General features: G+C 32.7%; 1 long non-coding RNA gene across 1 annotated transcript in view; it reads left to right on the top strand.

Moving 5' to 3' along the window:
- LOC145293240 (uncharacterized) overlaps positions 1–21,959 on the top strand; it is a 1,271,116-nt gene that overhangs the window by 538,169 nt on the left and 710,988 nt on the right. The window contains exon 4 of the long non-coding RNA XR_013869695.1: positions 1,980–2,009. This is a non-coding gene — a long non-coding RNA (uncharacterized LOC145293240). The remainder of the gene's footprint in view (positions 1–1,979; positions 2,010–21,959) is intronic.

Below are 21,959 nucleotides of genomic sequence, written 5' to 3' on the forward strand. Positions count from 1 at the left end.
CTCTGATCTTGAGCACGTAGTACAATGGGGAAAGGAGTGGCTGGTTACTTTTAATGCATCTAAAACCAAGCTTCTCTCTTTACATCATCAACATTCTAATCCACATTTGGCATCAATTGAAATGAATGGCTCTCGTGTTCAGGAGGCCTCAAGTTTTGACAAGCTTCTTGGCTTGACCATTACTCCCGATCTTAAATGGAACACGTAGATCAAATCTGTTGCCAAGGCCGCTGGAAAAATGGTGGGATCTTTCTATCGATCCGGTAGATATCTCACTGCTGATGCTATTCTCTATCTATATAAGAGCCAGGTACGTCCAAGGATGGAATACTGTTGCCACATCTGGGCAGGAGCTGCTAGAAAGGGCTTGTCCTGCCTTGATAGAGTTCAAAATAGACTTCGTAGGCTCGTAGGAGATGTCCTTTTCTCCTCCTTGCAACCTCTATCTCACAGAAGAGATGTTGCGAGTTTGTCTCTGATGTATCGTTATTTTCATGGAAAGTGTTCGACTGAGCTTCAATCTATGGTCCCCCTCGCCAAACTTTCACAAGAAACACTCGTCTAGCTGTAAACACTATCAATAATTCCCCCCACTCTTTATCTGTGCCTAAACCTAAACGTAGATTCCATGAACAAAGCTTCTTTCTTAGAACTGCACGCCTGTGGAATTGTCTTCCGTTTTCCTGCTTTCCGGCTGACTACAATATGGTTGTGTTCAAGTCTAAAGTAAATAAGTTCTTGATGAGCCGTTCCATATAAGTTATCAAATTTACCAAATTTTCATTACTAATGATTACTATATTGTCCAATTTCTACTGTACACTCTTTAACCCTTATCCTTGAGTGGCCTCTGGGCCTTGATAATGTGGTGATGCCTATGTAAAAAAAAAAATAAAATAAAAACAGTTTTCCTGAATGTTAGACCAATTCCATAACTAAAAAAAATAAACTAAGCAAAAATAAACATCGACAATTCTATATCTATTCGTTCCTTCTTGTGGCATCTTTTCGACACTATTTGTTTTCTTTTTCTAATACATTTACAAAAGTTTGAATTGGCATTACTTATTTAAATCCTATATTTTATACTGGTTTTTATATACCCGGTGTTGCCCGGTCGAAACATAGCGGCAGGTGAAAGGTTTACTCACATACTGTTTTTGAAGATGCACCGAATATCCTACCTTCTTAGAATTTTCCTGAAAGTGGGCCACATGTCAAATTTACGTAAGCATAAGAAACATCCATTTGTGTATATGAAAATAAAGTGGGAAATAACTCTCATAGCTTAAATAAATGTCTGTTTTTAAAAGGCAACTGGTGTCGGTAATAATATACATGAATTATGTAATATGCACTAACATGCTGGAATTTAATTGAAAATTAATTTAAATATGAACTAAGTTAAAAAGAATAAATAAATTTTAAATAAATAATACTTCTGAATAGAACAAAAAAATCTATAAGGACGAACAATTAATAACAAGGCGATAATTATTAAAATAGATTAGTTTAATGTAATATATAAATGAGGTTACTTCTTGAATGTAGATTTCTTTTGAAATAAATAGTACATGTAGAAATCTTTCTGAAACGAAAGTGTGTAAACGTCCGTTTTCAGTATTTAAAATTAATTTGTGAAACGGTGTACCTTTTTGTACATAATCATCAAATTGTGAACATACATAAATAGGAATACGACGTTATTATAATATATTCTACATGTACACCCCTATTGTCACTGATTTTAATATCATTACACTGGGATAGTGTTTCATAAATACTTGTTTTACTTTCATCCATTTTGTGTGGTTTTCTTTGATATAAATACTTATTTCTTTTATGTGCTGACTCGTGTACATGGTGTTTCCTATGAACCTCATTGATATAGCCTTCAAACACAACTTCTTACACACTACGCATAATGCTTCAAGCAGACCACAACATCCTTCTCATACTTTTTTTTTTTTCATTCACAGATCATGTCCATTACTAAGCTTTAAACTCTGGTGAGTATTTTAGCTCTTATTATTCTATTCGATTTAAATAATAATATGCTGTGGTAGTTCATGTTCGTATGTGATCACTATGGCTGTGACAAGAGAATAATCTTATTGTTTTGTCTCTCGAGTATATATCAGACAAATTTAGTCAATCGAGAATCACATCACTCTATCTAAAAACATAGTATATTAACTGAGATATATACACGAGTCAAAATAATGAAAAGGATGTTCTCTTGTCATAGCCCATAGCCCTAGTGATCACTTTTCACATGCATTAAAAAAAAAACATTGAGATTCTCCACTGATATGGAGGATGTTCTGAATGTTCGCCGAACAACTATTTTTTTTTATTTATTTTTTTTTTTTAACAAATTAAATGTTGGAATTTATTTTGTTTTTAAGTTAATCTGGTAAGATTGTGTTCGTGAACCAATGCGACATACTGAATAAATAAGATTTATTCAGTACTAGCGAGGGGTACCCGGCGTTGCCCGGGTGTTTGTAGGTGTGTGTGAAAAAAAAAACAGATGCCCGTGAAAAAAAAAACAAAGCCTTGACAACGCGCAGTTGGAAAATAGTAAAGTGTGAAAAAAAAACAGGTGCTCGTTTTTGATTGACGTGACGGCGATAGGTATTTAGCAGTCAGCATTTTGTGAGGGACAGTTTTTAATGGGGGTCAATAAATCGGTTTGTTTGTTTTCAAAAACCCGCTCCCCCCGTCTGATATGACGAAGTCGACATACATTCACTGGCTCTGGGCCTGTTATTAGAGTCGAGTTTCCCTTTTGGTTTATACCGAAAACCGAATGTAACGCGTGCCGATGCGGGAAATGTGGAATAATTAACGTTTGAAAGTCAATAAAATTAAATAGACAGGCGAGCTCTGTGGTTAAGTGTGAGATATTACAATTTATAGATGATATAAAAAGTTTTAAGAAGTTGTGAACCGAGCGAGCGCTTCTCTGAAAGAAGCCTTTTGTGGACATCAAGGAAAAGCATACATACGTACATACATACATACATACATTGTCGCTTTTATATATATAGATGTCGCATTGGTTGACGACCATATACGTAAATAGTCCCATTCAACCTCAACTTCCAACATCTGAGGACGTGTCGAGTGTTATGTCCACCATGACGTCAGTATTTCATGAAGAATATTTTATAATTCGAAAATTTAAAAAAAGAAAAAAAACTATTTTAATAGAAATGTTTATTATAATCAATTTTGAACTCGTCTGGTCTTTCAACCATTAAATCCTAAATATATATAAATTATATTTTTATTGAACCGTGCAAGGCCACAAGAAAGTTTTCATAATATATATATTAGTGTTGGGATTAATTGGGAATCGGAACTTTTGGGGGGTATTGGAATTGCAAAAATTTGTGTCCGTTTTCCGATGCCAAAAAAAGTTCCTTTATCTTTTTTGTTTAAAAAAAAATCTTATTACTGCCATCCATAGTTGTTGTCTAACCACGTATAGCGGTTTCAATCCTACCCAAAGCCGGTCAGAGGCTTACTTGGCCCAAAAAAGTTGTGAGACAACAATTATAGATGGCAGTAATTGCTCAGAATGCAGTTAGGAGATGCGGAGTTCCGATCCCATCGCGGTTACCACCTGACGAAGGCCAGAGGAATAGTTGGCCGATACGTTGTGAAACAACATCTAAAAAAAATGAGGATAATAGTTTGGAATAAATAAATTAATAAATAATACTCATATCAGTATTGAATTCCACTAAAATAATATAAATTAGTAAATATTTTGAACAAAGAAAAGCGAATTCAACCTTGAAAAATTCCCCTATAGTTAGGTAAACTTTGATGTGTTATTGTGAAATGGCAGGTCAAATCGATTCGTAAGCAGTAAATTCTCCCATTAGCAGGAAAATTATTGACAAGATAAATGCCTGCATATCTCCGGCTGCCCTACTGGTGCTTTAAATTAGGGAAAACAATTTTGGTCGACTTCTCCAGTAGGGGAGAGATTCAAAAAGCATGGAAAGCAGTTGGCTTGTGATAACCGAACTATAATTTTGCTGGTTATATAAATGCTATTTTGCTAACTGTTTGTTCTCTGGAATAAGGAATTATTTTTAACCTGTATTCCTTGTTTCAAATAATTAAGTTTGAATTCTAATTTGCAAAGTTTTAACTTCCGTCGTATGTGTGTGTGTGTGTGTGTGTGTGTGTGTATATATATATATATATATATATATATATATATATAATGTGTTTGTATATCAATATCTTCAACAGAAATGAAACCTTCAGATCATAAATGCATAAGTTTGGTCATCATAAGACTGCAATTGGCAATCCCCTATGACCCGTTCAGGCGGAAAAAAAATTTGAGGCATTACTTTCTGAACGCTCCTCATATGGCATGAAAATCAACGTCTCAAAATCGGTCATTCCTATTTTCAATGCATCTATCTTCATTTCTTCATTTAATCTGTGTTCAGCTTCACTAGTAGACTGGATGTGGAATTGACACAAGGAAATTGTGTTTGTCTTGCTTTAAAGCCAACACTCTTACATTGTTTACATTTCTGGCTCTGTTTGACTCCTTCGTTGTAGCTCTCCATACCGTCTCAACAGATTTTTTACCATTCATTTTATTTTCGGTGATAATGATGACTGCTGCAACCTGAAAAGCAACATTATCTTTCGCTCTCTTTATTTAGGATGACTGACATTTACTTTTCAAGTAGAATTGCAGTTTTTTTTTTTTCCGTCCAAATTAGCATTTCTCATAAAATGATTTGTGACAACTTTCTATTCGTATTATTTGGATTCATTGGACTACTCTTCCTGTTCTCATCTTGAGTGTGATTTTTTTCACAACGTTTCGGTCGATGTAACCTCCGACCATCTTCAGGTGTATCTTGTGGAACTCGGGAATTTGGACAGAATTTCGAACGGAACCCTTTATTTACATCACAGGGGTAGCATGCTCTCGTTCTGTCAGCCATGACTGGATAAGGGTCCTAAGTATTTTGCAATTGTATTTTTCGATCGCCCACACTCGGGATTGAACCTTCAATCTTCAGGAGAATATCACTTTTGCAAGAGATTTTTTCCAAGGACTCTAACCACTGTGCCATGAGTCCCTGCAGACAACTCTGGCTTGAATCCCAAGAGCTTCAAACTTACTTCTATTTGAAAACATCACCACTTATTACCAATTATTACTATTCACCAACGTACATTTATCTATATATACTACTGCCTAGACCTACCGCTTATATATATATTATCCATTGCCCACAATTAATGGTTCCCACATTGTACCAAATTCAGAAAAATTCAGAAACGTCACAACCACTTTATAGTCTTTATTAACAACCAGCATTTCTTGATTGAATCCACTTTATACAGACCAGCTTTGTATATATGGCATTTTTTTCTTTGGGGGGAAGGGGGGGTTACCATTTATTATGACCCGGAAGCTACTAGAGGATGAGAGTTAATAAGTGACTGTAGATAATGAGACAACATGGTCACTAAAGATAGAACTTGGGTACGGCTAGACTATTTAAGAAGAGGACTTGACAAGAAGTTTCAGACTGACCAACTCTCTTTTGTTAAGCACTTTCAGTGTTGGTTCTTTTGAGATCTTTCACTTGAGGTGGAATTTATATGGTCGACTAATCAAACTGTATAACATTTTTGCTCTCCTACGATTAGTCAGTCAATGAAAGTCTTTGCTTCATCCCAAAAGGTGAGTCCTAACAGTAAGCCACTATATGTGAAATTGGTCTGATTTCAAGAATATGCTTTTTCTCTTCGCCACGATCATAGTGTAGTATCTGTTCTGATGCTACACTTCACCTTTTCTATTCTCGATTAGTGGAGGAGAAATCCTTCATGACTGAGACAATTTTTTATTTTTGTTCCTATCCAGAGTGCCTCTATTTGGGGGAGCTGGATTTTCCCCACATTGAAAACCGACCTTGTCTAACTCTGCCCTCGTGGGGAGGCAAGTAAATAGGAACATGCTTGTACATTTGACGACGGTTAAGTATATTCATCAGGTGGGGCAAGTGCACATTGTAAGCTTTAAAATCATAAAAATTTGTTTGTCGGATGATTTGGATCGTTTTCAATTTGTGCTTGAATTTTATCATTCTAAAAATATCAGTTGTCACTTGTGCACTCTCATAACCTTTATAGTTTGCTAACACAAGTTTTATTCCTAAACAACTTGTTTTAAATAATCAATCTGACTTGACATTGACTTCTTGATAATTCGGTTAAATTAAAACCTGCTTTTACCAGTTGTCGCTATTACCTGAGAATTTATTTTTAACTTCATTTCAAACAAGGCATGTTGTCATTTGCAACATAAGGGACTATTATTATTATTATTAGTATTAGTATTATTAGTATTAGTATTATTATTATTAGTATTAGTATTATTATTATTAGTATTAGTAGTATTATTATTAGTAGTATTAGTATTATTATTAGTAGTATTAGTATTATTATTAGTATTATTATTAGTAGTATTAGTATTATTATTATTAGTAGTAGTATTAGTATTATTATTATTAGTAGTAGTAGTATTATTATTAGTAGTAGTAGTATTATTATTAGTAGTATTATTAGTATTAGTATTATTAGTAGTAGTATTAGTATTATTATTATTATTAGTATTAGTATTATTATTAGTATTATTATTATTAGTATTAGTAGTATTAGTATTAGTAGTAGTATTATTAGTAGTATTAGTATTATTAGTATTATTATTAGTATTATTATTATTAGTATTATTATTATTAGTAGTAGTAGTATTAGTATTATTATTAGTAGTATTAGTATTATTATTATTATTAGTAGTATTAGTAGTAGTAGTATTAGTAGTAGTAGTGGTGTCTAAAAGACCCTTGGGAATTACACGGGTGAGAAATATATTTACTCAACAAATGTTTGATAAAGCTGATATTTTTCTGACTATCACAAAAAAATCGTTTTTTTTTCTTTCTTTCGACAGAAAAACCTATAACACAATTCAAATATGAGTTTAACTGAAGAGTTGTGCAGCAACATGTCTGTTTACATTATGCTTGAACTTCAACAGGTCAATACAATCAGAAGCAGGAAACAGGGAGGGAATTCCAAAGTCTAGCAGTCCTAGGAAAGAAACTTTTGAAGTAGAAAGCTTTCAGGCAGCTAGGCGAGAATTTTCTTCTTGTTGGGTTAATCGGAAGTATGCACGTAGAGGGGGTGGGATTTTGTTGCTTGTCAGGTTAGTCTGGAGGGGTTATGTACGCCGAGTATGTATGTACATAAAATATATTTCGATTAAAAAAGATTAAAAATTTTATTTGACTGTTTTTCTCTTCTGCTGACCGGAAATACATGATTTCAACTTGATTCATAATCCAAACTGATTCGCTTTTTGTTTTCATTCAAATACAAAAAAAAAAAAAACGTTATGATCTTTTTTATTAAATTGTTTCGATTGAAAATAAAATTAGAGCGTATTTGCTTTAATTATTTTTAAATTCTTTAACCAATATAGCACAGTAAAATTCCTCATCGTGTCACAAGGCCCCGTTTATTATAATCAGTTTAGAAAAGTTTTAGAGCATCATCTATATAACTGCTTTTGTCCGTTTCTTGAGCCGACAAGAGTGAAAGTCGATTTTCTTTGTGTAGTTATTTATAAATGAACATTAAATATTTGAATAATAAGAAAATATTTCATAACGCAATTTGGGAATTGAAACTCAATCACTAGACTAACATGCCAGAAATCATATGACTAATATATCATGATTTCAAATTGACAGCTATATAGAAAACAAATTTATCAAATCGCAGCATTCTCTCTCTCCCTCATCCCCCTCTTCCTACACCCTCCTTCTCTCTCTCCCTCCCTTCTTCTCTCACAACATCCTCCCTCTCTCTCCCCTTCGCTTTCTCCTTCTCTCTCCCCTTCGCTTTCTCCTTCTCTCTCCCCTTCGCTTTCTCCCTCTCTCTCCCCTTCCCTTTCTCCCTATCTCTCCCCTTCCCTTTCTCCCTCTCTCTTGCCTTTCTCCCTCTCTCTTGCCTTTCTCCCTCTCTCTCGCCTTTCTCCCTCTCTCTCGCCTTGTTTTTCTCCTCTTGTCCCTTTATTTTTCTTCCCCTCTCTATCTCTCTAATTGCAAGCTATGCTTTTATTCTGAGCAACAATAAAGACATATATTGTAACTGCAATGTTTATGTAAATTTAAAGACCTTTCCGTTTTTTAAAATTCATTTTTTAAATCATCTTTACATAAAAATCTTTTCATAATCAACAATTAGAAGTTTTTCTATTCATAATTATTAAAATCAGTCGATAAACGCATTAATTAGTGTTTAAGCAATTAACATAAGAACTTATTTTAATTTTTTAATTTTTTTTTTTTTTTTTTTGCATGTGGCTTTTAAATACCTCAATTTGTGGCATAGATGCTATATATGTGTTTAATATTATCAATTTCAACTATAACTATGAAAGTTCGATTGTTTGGGAAATTAAAAAAAATAAGAATTGCCTGCTATAAATTCCAGCATGTATTCCAGCGTGTAATGAAAGGTGGGTAGTTTTTATGCGTTCTGTGTCTGTATTTATGCATATGTATGATTGACACCTATGATCTTCCAACGTGTAAGTATCCAAGGAAAGGGTGATTTCTGCTGGTCAGTGACAATAACATTTTTAGAAAAGTCTTGATAAATAAGTTTATATATGTAAACGTAGAATCTATTTCGAAAATTTCATAATATTTCAGAATGAACATCATGCAAGGATTGAAACGAATGGACCAAATCTGGAGTACATAAGGAGACAAGATTATTAATTAAAACTAGCAGGACCCATGGGAATTATACGGATGTGAAATATATTTACTCAACAAATGTTTGATAAAGCTGATATTTTTCTGAATAGCACAAAAAAATTATAGGTTTTTCTGTCAAAAGGTAGAAAAAAAACCCTAACGCAATGCAAATATGAGTTTAGCATGAGTCTCCATTGTATTTTGAATATAGAACTGACCCAAATGAGATTAATTAATAAATGTTAATAAACACTCACAAAGTAATATTGTGCTACATAATTCAATACAAATTATAGAATCACGTTGTAAGAGACGATCTTTAATTTACTCCTTCAGTTCAACACTGCTTGCCAGACAATGTTCTTCTTTTTGGTACCCTATTTCTTTTGCATATTCCATTTAAGAAGAAAAAAAAAATTTTTTTTTCATGTAACAGTTCCCCGACTTTCTTTGAAGAAGCACAGCATGTTGAAATTACTATGAGTTGATTTCTCACGCCATTGCTATAATTATTATGTATTGTTATAATATTCGAAAATGAGGCTACATAAGAGAGGTCTCTCTCCAGGGTTGCAATATTCGCCTTTTTACAGCAAAATTTCGTGAATTTGGCCTTTTTAATAGTTTAATTTTTTTAATTGTATTTGGTCTTTTTCAAAGAATAATGTACGGACTAATGACGGAACAAGCAGAATAAAAGATAGGTAGACGATGCATGCAGAAATGTAACAATACATTTTAAAAAAATGATAGAATGAAAATCGATCTAATTTATTTTATATTTTGTATTTTATATTCGTCTTTTTATGAATGCTTATTTTTGATTCAGGTAAAATCGCAGTGTCATCATGGAATCTTAATTTATGTTGTTCAATTGGTAAGGCTCATCCCCCTTTCCTTCCTCCTCTTCTCCCTCCTCCTCCTCTTCTCCCTCCTCCTCCTCTTCTCCCTCTTCCTCCTCTTCTCCCTCCTCCACTTCTCCCTCCTCCACTTCTCCCTCCTCTTCTTCTCCCTCCTCTTCTCCCTCCTTCCCACTCTTCCTCTCCCTCCTCCCCACTCTTCCTCTCCCTCCTCCCCACTCTACTTCTCCCTCCACCTTTCTTCTCCCTCCACCTTTCTTCTCCCTCCACCTTTCTTCTCCCTCCACCTTTCTTCTCCCTCCACCTTTCTTCTCCCTCCACCTTTCTTCTCTCTCCATGTGTCTTCTCCTTCTATATTTTAATTTCCATTTTCACCTCAAACAAGGCACGTTGCCACTTTGATGTAGGGGGCAACTATCAGGAACATAAGTTTCAAGGATACTATCTAGAGAATTGAGCAGATGTCTGTTCACATTACTTAAACTTCTGCATGTCAGTACAGTTGAGGAAACAGGAACCTGAAAGAGAATTCCAAAGTCTAGCAGTTCTGGGTAAAAAACTATTAGAGTAGAGGACTTTCTTACATGTAGGGAACTTTACTGAGTAGGGGTGGAACTTTGCTGCTTGTCAAGTTTGTCGAGGGTATTTATGTCGAGGGAGTACGAAGGCTTGTATTTCGTTGGAGCATCCACTGTTAAAATACTTGTAAAACAGGCAGAGGGGTGCAACATTTCGTCGATGGGACAGGGGCTGAAGCTTAAATGACAGTTCGGGACCTATCAGGTTGGTGACTCTCTTTTGAACCCTGTCCAGGAGTGACAACAATACTCCATACATGGACGAATCGTGGCCTTGTAGAGGTACAGGATATTTTCAGACGTAAGTAATTTTCTGGCATGGTAGAGAGACCACCTTCTTTGCAGCAGCCTTGGCAATGCTCTCAATGTATCTGTTTCAATTCATCTTCCCTGTGAACGTTAAGCCGAGGAATTTGAACTAAATACTTTACTATCTCTTCTTCCTCCATATCTCTTTCTTCCCTTCTCCTTCTATTTCCTTTTTTCTTCTCTTTTTATTTCCTTTTCCTTCTCTTATTTCCTTTTTCCTTTTTCTTTATTTCCCTTTTCCTTATTTCCTTTCTCCTTCTCTATCCACCTCCTGTTTCCTCTCCTTTCCTGCATCATCTCTCGCACGCATGAGGTAATTTTCTATTCATGGATTAGATGCCATCTAGTTGCTAGGAAAATCAAGTTAACCTAATGACTGCAAGTCGACGTTTTGCTCTCGACTACACAAGTCCGCCCCGTGTCATAATGTTGCAGTTCCATTACTAATCGCATCTGTAAAGAAGTCATGCGGATCGTCTTGAGTCTCTGCTAATTAGGAAACCTCCTTACAAACACTATAATCAACTTGTTTGTAGTAAAAGATGTAATTGTCTTGTGTGTCAAAGGACACAACGCTCAGTCTTTCACTCTTAATTTGACTTCAGAATCTTTTGTGTCTATGAAATTTCCATTTATATTATATCGCACACAAAAAAAAAAAAATCGATAAACAAATAAACTGTAGATAACTACTTTATTAAGTTGTAGTACAAGAACAAGACGTATTTACAAATAGTAGGTGATAATACAAGTCCATGTTAACAGAATGCATACTCTCTTGCGTACCCTGCACCTTTTATATCTCCATTGGACCAGAAGTGCTATATAATACGAGCCATGTCACAAGAATTTGTTGACCAAAGGTTGGAGGCGTAGTAATCGTTAGTAGTGGAAATTTGGTAAATTGGATTATTAAAGTATACGGCTCAAGAACTTTTTTCATGATGGACTTGAAGAACGACCATATTGTAGTCAGTTGGAAAGCAGGAAAACGGAACAGTTCCACAGGCGTGCAGTTCTAAAGAATAGCTTTGTTCATGGAATCTACGTTTAGATTTAGGCACAGATAAAGAGTACGGAGAAATTATTGATGGTGTTTTCAATAAGACGTTTTCTGATACACTATGAATTGGAACAAATGCATTGAGAACATTATCAAGGATGTTGCAAAGTCTAATTGTCTAATTTACTTGCTATAGCTTTCCTTTTTTGGTATAGGATTTGTTAATTAAAAGATGAACACACATGAATCTAAACACCTGTCTTCAAAACCACCTATCCTCTGTATTGGTTTGTGTATTTTATGGCATATCAATCCCGGTTCAGATCATTTAATCTATAGACTCGTTATCTGTTGTCAATAATTTATACCCTACTATTAAACAAACGTTATTTTTTTATTCATTTGCTTCATTATCACAAATATCATTAACAAATGTCACTAATATAAATATACTAGCAGGGCCGTTCGATGTTGCCGGAGATTGAATGATAATCAACGAATGTTTCACACTCCCGTATTTTTATTGTCACCAAAATCGATGAAATTACCCATTTTTCAATCAAATCGATTGATTGCCTGCTCTAGTTGGGGTCCCATCGCAATGCACTGGGAGGAAGTTTCACATGCCCCCCCCGCAGTGACTTAGTCCACAATGCATTGCAGTCTACATTGCACTGCAGATAACCTACTGTTGATTTTATAAAATTATCTTTTATATATAATGGCCTGCATTAAAGTTTAAAATGCAATAGTTAAGTCTCGTGTTTCAATTGCGCTTTTAACAAAACATTTATTTTGAATGTGCCACGTGTCATATCAAAGAACCTACTATTGATTTTATGTCCGACCTTTCAGCTTGTGTAGTAATAAGTGTCAACTTTAGTCAAAATCGTCTATACCTTTTTCATCAGATTATTTTGATTATCGATACTTATCGAAGACATTCCGATACAAAACCTAAGAACGCTGCCAGGTACATAAAGTACCTTCGTGTGAAATTTCATAAAAATTGGTCCAGCCATTTTCGAGTCCATAGGGAACGAACTCCCACACACAGTTCATTTTATATGATAGTAGAGATCATTGCTGGTCATTATCCCAGAAAGTTAGAGAGTAACCCTATCTTACTAACATGGGAATCCCTCCCTTCTGGGGATCTAAATACTGGCTCAGTAGCTCTATAGAAAATATTCAACTGAATTGGAAAGGAACAATGAAGTTATGGTTAAATGAGGCTACAAAACCGACTGCGAATGTGGAGAGGAAAATCATACAGAGCAGCACTGCCTTGCCTGTCCTGTAGTGTCCAACTGGCACAACTTGCAATATCTTGCTGAATACAACAGCAATGCAAACGGACTGCGTTAAAAAGCATGAAACTATCATATCGCCAACATGCTTCAAAGATGCAGAATAGGATCCTGTTAAGCAGAAAAATCCTGTACTTACATATATGTATTACCGTGCTGATATAATAATGTTATTTCGAAAGCCATCCTTAACATGGGGAGAAGAGGGTGTTTTGTAACTATTCTGTGCTTCTACCTAACAATTTAATAATAATTAAAAAAAAGACACCATGAAACTTGAATTTAACCTAGAGAAAACTATTAAAAAAATAACGCGGTACCAAAAATACATAAGCACCGAAAATCCTGATACACATGATTGGTACTACAAAATTTTTTTTTTTTTTTATTTACAAGGGGGTTACCACATATCATGGCTTGGAGGCCACTCGAGGATCGTTATTGATCATTATTACATTAAACATATCTTTAACACACTTAGCAATATTTTAATGTCTGAAAATATTAGGTTAGAATTGGAAATTTCTACATGAGTAAATTAAGAGTATGGAAAATTTTATTAGAAGTTAAGAGTAGAACTAAAGCTATGTGTGTTGGAAGTTGCATCTTGGAAGGAAGTCAAAAAAAAAGTGGCACATCGCAAAGGCAGAAAGTGTTTTTCTTCGGCAGGTGTGCTGCTTGGATTCAGCAAAAGTTCTTAATTTTTTCCCCCTCCTTCCAGTGGAAAGTGGATAATGAAAAGATGATGTGTGACACTGCAGTGCTTTAAGAGAACAAAACATTAAACAACATAGAGGCTATTAACCAACAAAGCTTGTTGAAGTTTTTTCTTTTCTGCTATCCCTTGTTAACGCAATCAGGCGAGAAAGGAAGACAGAAACCTTGGCTGCCACGTCACCACTGCGACTACTGCAGTTGGTTCTCTTAATATAATAGATTGCAATCAAACTTTATGGATTAAAAAAAACGCCCGTACACACTGTTATAAAATAATTACAATCACAAAGTGAATTCAAAATTGTTATCCCATATTTTGGACGTTTAGTATTATCAGTAACAGATATTCAGTCATTATTACTAGGGCTATGACAACAGAATATTCTTTTCATTGTTTTGACTCTCGAGTATATATCCGGCACAGTTAGACACAGTTAATCAACCGAGAACCACATCACTCTATATAAAAGCATATGGGATTTCAATGGATACACACTTGACTCAAAACAATGAAAAGAATGTTGTCCTAGCCCTAATTATTACTATTAGTATATATCGCTAATGTGTATCGTTATTTGTAGAAGATATTATTACTGCTAATTTGTGTAACATAGAACGTATGAAAAAAATGCAGCTGAAGGATAGCTGACTAGCGAAATTATTAGCAGCCATCTTAGCACATATGCAAACTATGTGTGCATGTGAAAGAAAAAAAGGAGGAAGTGAGGAAGCAAGTTGCGCGGTGGGCAAAATGGACGTGTGAAGTTGAGGGCAAGAAAGGCTAACAGCCAGTGCAAGGTGGCAAAGAGAGAAACTTTTAAAAAGCACGTTATATGGAAGAGCCTTGAAAAACGTGAACAGATTTTTCAAGTATAATGAAATGCGTTATTGTTGGAAGAACCACGAATAAATCCATTTCATTTGCATTAAAAAAAAAAAAATGCAAAGTTGGATCTTTTTTTTGTTCCTCTGTGACGGTACCTGACAACGTGCGGGTCCGAACAGTTGTAGATGTAACAACGCGGTTAAAGTGTAACGACACGTTACATTAGTAATATTAACAGATATAGACATTACGTCATTATATTACCAAATTGAATTATCAATAAGTAATTTGAATTTACATGTAACAGCTCTCGTTAACGATCATTCTTATGAACAGATATTCTTCACATGACCATTATCATTAATATCATTATAGTTATTAACAGATATTTCCCGCCATCATTAACAAATATCCCTAACCTACATCACTAGTGCTTAGAGACTTCATTATGAGCATTAATATATATTCCATACATAATCATTATTACCATTAACATATATATTTAACACGATAAACGATATCATGAATCTTTAGTATAAAAATCAGATAATACTCGTGTCATTAGCATATCATGACTTATAAATACCATTTAATAGGTACGGGCAAAATGAATGCCGACGATCAAAATGTATAAATATTTTGACCCCTCCCCTTACTTAAAAATTCACCAAAAATCAGGAAATTAACCAATTTTAATGAAATTTTCAGTATTTATCAAATAATGATCGTGGAATATAATGAACTTATTATTTTTATTTAAATCTTAGTGACAATGTATTTTTTTTAAACAAAAAATACCTTTACTAAGGTTATCGTTTTCAGTAGTAAATAAAAAACGCAAGGATTTATTTTTGCTTTTTTTTTATTTAAAGCATCGTAATTTGTAACAATATAAATAAAATAAAATAATTTTTACGGGAACATTACGAAAAAAAGACCCTAAAGTCTGTATTAATGAATTCGATATAACTCGAAGAAAAATGAATTTCTCGAACTACCGATATTACCATTGAATTAAGCATTGGTTATTTAATATTTTCACACACAAAAAAATTATAATAGCAAAAATATTTCAACTTTTTTTTTTGTTTTTAAATTACAGATTCTGCATAATTTTTATATGCAAGATTTTAATAATTTCCTTGCTCGCAAGAATGTGAAACTTTTGGCGTTACATAATTTTTATATAATATTAGCCAATAATTAAAAAAAAAATTGATTTAAAAAAAAACAAAAAAAAACGGGAACATAGAAAAATAATTAAATTAAAAAATGGTAAAATTAATACAAACATTTACAATAGAAATGTACGGATGCCCATCGGGGGGGGGGAACCAGCACCCCCCTTCTTTTTAATTACATGACGTCATTCCCAGACAGCTTTTCGACTTTCTCAGATTTTGGGCCTCCGTATATTCCGTATTTCCAAAAGTCTGGTTTGTTGTGGTTTTGTGAACGGCAACAACACTCGGTTTTGGGTCTAATTCAACTATTTTTTTGTGTAAACAAGGTGGTTGTCTCTCTTTTTTTTTTTTTATTTAATTCAAGCATCAGGACTGGCTTAAGGAAAATGTTGAAATTCAAAATCTTCTGGATCAAATGCACCCGTTTCATAAGACCTGAACTTGCGACAAGAACTTGGTAATAAAAAAAAAATCGACTTACCTTACCTTAGTAGAAAGATGTTCAACGTCGTTTAAGAAAGATGAAAGGAGACTGGGCGGGGGGTAAGCACAAATACATGCTGCTTTTGAGAGAAGAGACATGTTTATGAAGAATTAAAAGAGGTTTATGGATCCCAACAATGTGGTACCTCACCCATTATGGCAACGAATTGTACAACACTAATCACTAAGACTATGACAACAGCATATTCTTTTTATTGTTTTGACTCTCGAGTATATATCCGACACAGTTAGACATAATCAACCGAGTACCACATCACTCTATATAAAAAAAACATATCAATGGATATATACCTGAGAATCAAAACAAGGAAAAGAATATGCTGTTGTCATAGCCCTAGTAATCACTGCAAAGAATAACCTTAATCGCTGGAAGGATCATTTTCAAGATGTACTTAATTCTTCTAATATGGGTGATGGAATTCTGACTTCTTTACCAGCAAACTCCCAAGTACCAGGACCGGACATGCAGCTGCAAAACTAATATTGCTGAGAAAATCTGAAAGTGATGATGGTATGCGTAATATAAAAAATTAATACTTAATATAATTAATATAATAAATATAATTAATATAATCTTAAATACTTAAGAGTGGTGGTAATATACTTTGGAAAAAACAAAACTTTTGGAGCTGTTCATAGTTATCTGGGATAAAGTTTGTGTACCCCGGGACTTTATGAATTCATCAATAGTGCATCTTAAGAATATGGATAAGAAAGGTTGTTTGTGATAACTACTGGGGTATATCTTTACTTTTAGTTGCTGGAAAGGTGTTAGCTAGGATCATCTTAAATAGAATTATAGTGAATCTTGTGGATAAAATTCATCCAGAGTCGCCGTGATTTTGAACCGGGGGACAGAAACCATTGATGTGATTTATTGTCTCCATCAAGTAGTAAAGATGCATGAGAAAAATAATGATGTGTATATTGTTTTCATCGATTTTGACTTTGGAAGGTTTTAAATCAAATAGGTATCCCTGAAAAAATGTTGAATGTAATCATATCATTCCAAATATATATGGAGGCACGTATAAGACCAACTGGAAAATTCTTAGTCATCTATAATAAAAATCTCACCAAATGGTCACCATCTGGTACCGGCCAGGCTCAATGTTGTTTGACTTTAGTGATCTGGTGAGAACCGGTACGTTCTTGTGCTGTGTGTATATATTTATATATATATATATATATATATATATAACTACTTAATTTACTCACATAAAATTAATATACGAAAGTATAGATTTATGCGTAAACTTAAAGTATTTACTTCAAAAGTGCTCAATACGTAGGTAGAGCTAGTTAGTAATTTATAAAATATATATGGCGATGAAGAGTCTTAGAGTGAAGGAAACGCGGAATATTCAGTGTAGCTTAATCGCCATATATATTTTATAAATTACTAATATATATATATATATTAATTTTATTTATACAAACATTTATGTTTGTATAAATAAAATTAATATACCTGCTCTGTTCACTCATTGAGCACTATTTTGGTAGACACATGTTGTTTTATTGGATGTACTTCTAGGAAACTAAACTCTACTGGCTATATATATATATATATATATATATATATATATATATATATATATATATATATTATTTTTTATTTGTTTACCCACAACTAAAAAAATATTTTGCTCTTATTATTGAGCACTATCTAACAGCCTCGTTGTATTCATGAGTCCCGACTTTTGAACATCTCAAACCTGAATATATATATATATATATATATATATATGAGAATGGAAATAGTATTCTGACAAAATAGAGAAATAAAAAGGAACAAACAGTTATGTTCATCCAACGTTTCGTCTTCATTTATATAGAGAAAGTCTCGAAATAAAGACGAAACGTTGAACACATAACTCGGTTTGTTCCTTCTTTCTCTTTCTTTCTCTGTGTGTGTGTGTTTCTCTCTCTCTCTCTATCTATATATATATATATATATATATATATATATATATATATATATATATACACATGGTAGAACATATAAATATAAATGATATTATAAATATTCCAGAATGTGAAGGTCCTGAATATGACCTAAAACTATATCCGATGGTGAGTGCCCCAGCTTGCAGGCCTTAGGGAGTGTGGAGCCACCCTTTGATTGTCATTGCTCTCAGGTCCACTCTGACTCGGAGTGGTAGCACCTGTTAAGGTCCCAACTATGGATTAAATAGATTACGACTTAAAAAAAAAACAAATATACTATATTAAAAAAATCGTTCTTCCAAATCACCAGATTCGGCATAAAATAATCTGAAAAGGGTTGATATGCCGTAAAACAAAACAACCAACCAACCAACCAACCAGAATGTGAATGTAATTCCTCTCCTTTCTGTAATAATGAGATAGAACATGTAATTATAGGAGATCTAAAGATAGTAAATAATTCTAAATTAAGAAAACTCCTTAGTAAAGGTCCGAATTATAGAGAGCCTAAATACCTAAATTACACTAAATGCGTTAAAGAAGTAACTAAAGCACTAGAAGGTTTTATTATGTCTATGGTAAAGAAATATAAATTAGCACAGTCTACGTTTGATGCATGGAAAAATAGTATACTTGAATGAGTAAATGAAAAGGTTAAACATTTTAAAAAAGTTTAAACACCCTAGAAAAACCAAACCTCTTTTTAAAAATTCAGAAATACTGGAGGAACTTAAAATACTTCAAGACAAGTTTGTAATAGTTCCGATTGATAAAGCGGCAAACAATATAGCTTTTTTATGTAAAAAATATTATATACAACGTTTATTGATAGAAGTAGGAATTATAGGAAACGTTTCGGATACTTATAAAGTAAGTAATAGCATTATTCTGAATAATAGTATTAGTGAAAAAGTAGGATTAAAGTTAGAAGAAAAAAAACAAATCTTCCATGTATGTATTGGATACCTAAAATGCATAAAAATCCAGTTAGTGCTAGATTTATTGTAGGTTCAAAGACGTGCATCACTAAACCTTTAAGTAAAGCTATATTTAGAATATTTAAATTAATTATAAATCAGATAAATAATTTTCACCTGAAAAGTAAATTCTATAGTAATATAAATCTATTTTGGCTAGTAAATAATTCCCAACCAGTGAAAGAAAAATTAGATAAAATAAATTCCAGAATAAAAGCAAAATCTATAGCTACTTATGATTTTAGTACGCTATATACTAAAATTCCGCACGAAAAACTTATAAAAGAATTAAATGATACTGTAGATTTGGCTTTTGAAGGTGGAAAAGGTAAATATATAGACTTTTCAAACTCTAAAGCTTTCTGGTGTAAAAATAAAAATAGCAAAACGAGTGTTTCTAAAAGTATTTTTAAAATACTTGTAAGTAATCTTATTAAAGAATGTTATTTTCAAATAGGAAATAAAATATTACTCCAAACGATAGGTATCCCAATGGGATTGGATCCTGCACCATTTTGGGCAAATTTGTATTTACATAGACTCGAGTATATATATATATATATATATATATATATATAATGTCATCACTATTAAAAACAGATATATCTAAAACATAACTTTCATGGGTGTAGGAGATTTTTAGATGACCTTATATGTATAAACGATAATGATGAATTCGAAAAATAAACATTTTATATATCCAAACGAACTAAAATTGAATTGTGAACATAGAGGACAACAGGCTACATTTCTGGATTTACATATAAAAATTGAGGATGGGATTTTTCTTCATAAAATATTTGATAAAAGAAACGCTTTCCCCTTTAAAATAGTACGTATGCCGCATAAAGATAGCACCTGCCCTGTTTTTATCTTTTATGGAACCATTATGTCAGAGTTTTTGAGAATAGCTCGCGTTACTTTAAAATTAACTGATTTTATACCACCAGGTTTCTAACTTAGTAATAAGGATGATAAAACAAGGTGGGGATAAAAATAAAATATTTTAAAAGTTAAAGAAAGCATTTGTTCGGTATCCTGATGCTTTTGAATCGTTTAAGATTAACCAGACTATATTAATAAAGGAAATCCAAAAATATATTAGCAATGTATAAAATGTATTTATAATTACATGTAATAAATATAAGAAAAAAATGTATATATGTATAAATATTTTTAACCTTTATATATTAAATAAATAAATAAGAATGTAAATATACAAAATACTAATCATAGTGGAGGTGATAAGTAGTTAAATGGATTAATCCTAATCTTATAAATACAAGACTGATAAATTAAAAAATATATCCATTTTTAATTTGGAAATTGATGAATCACACGGGTAAGAAATTCATTTTTAAAGCATGAAAAGGTTAGTAATTGCAATTAAGAATAGGAAATTGGATCAAATGTTTGTAACATGTCTTCTTCCTAAGATTAAGGGTGATGGTGTTTGATCAACACTGCTGGGGAGCCATGATGTAATATACTGTTTTATTTTTAAATCCCCGAAACAGTGTTTCATGGTTAACAACTGATGATCCCTTAAAATATAAATTACTATTATAGTAAATTCGAGAGCGAGTTGATGCAGTGATTGAAGGTGATTAAATGACTTACTGATTAGATGGTTTTCTAACGAATGATAAAAAATATTTTTTTGTATAGTTTTAAAGGTTAAAAACTTCAGACATATATATATATGTGTGTGTGTGTGAATCCGTTTTGTTTATAAAAAAAAATAATATATATATATTATTTTTTTATAAACAAAACGGATTCATTTTTTTTTTAATTTGATATTCTATTTTAATGATCTGAAAATAAAGAGAAATTGATTCGAAACTCAACAAAATAAAAAATTACAAAATAGAATTTTCCCCCCCCAAAAAATATTACAGCATTTGAAAGCAATAGATTTCAAATTTAAAAAGAAATTAGAACATTATTACAAAAGAGTCCTACAAATGTTTACTCACTCCAATATTTAGTGTGAAACCTATTTCATCTAAGTCTTTAATATTTATGACCTATGATAACTATTCAAACAATGGAAGCAGGTCACCGAGAAATGAGAACAAAACTGTGTCAAGAGTCTAGACAAACAACAAATGTTTATTGATCTTTGAAAGCATAGTTTCACATGGAATAAATTAAGGCGTAACAAGAAAACACAAAGTCTTATACTAATTTTAAGATGCGTAGTTAGAATCAAATTATAATTACTAATACGAGTGGTCAAGAGTTGTTGATTACTGCTCAAAATTGCATCCTTTTTCAAATGGACGAGTATGAAAAAATACTGCTGCTCACGATATCAGACTAAAATTAAATCAGTCATTGAAGACTAAGCAAAACTCCCTAATTTGAAACTTTTTATTAAGACTCCTTGAACCTTAAATTGTAGACATTTTCTAGAATCAAAATCATTTCACGGATTCTGATCAAAATTGGAATAAGGATTCTAGATAAAAGGTTTATCATCATTACATATTACTTTTAGCCTTCATAAGAGGATATATAACTCTCGCTTCCTTTTTATTTCGTCTTTAGTCCTCACATTCCAGGAGCGATGTTTCTGACAAAGAGTGAAGAATTGCTGTTTTCTGTGTCAGAATTGATTCCATCTAACACTTATTGTTGGCAAGTTTTTGATCTTGAAGTATTATTTCTTTTTTTCTTTTAGCTCCTTACAGGAAGTCACTTCACTTTACTGGAGCGATTTCCATAAAAAGTGGTGCAAAACTGTTTTCTTTGAGGAATTAATTTTACCCATCTTGTAGTCAACGATATATATATATTAGTGATGGGACGATTCCAATATTTTTACCGATTCCGTTCTAAATTCCCGAATTCGATTCTTTATAAATCTCTAATTATTTAACTATAAAATTGTTATTTTCCCCGATTTTTGTT

Source organism: Euprymna scolopes, chromosome 14 (genome assembly GCF_053919585.1).
Source record: "Euprymna scolopes isolate OS-2025 chromosome 14, ASM5391958v1, whole genome shotgun sequence".
Lineage (NCBI taxonomy): Eukaryota > Metazoa > Mollusca > Cephalopoda > Sepiida > Sepiolidae > Euprymna > Euprymna scolopes.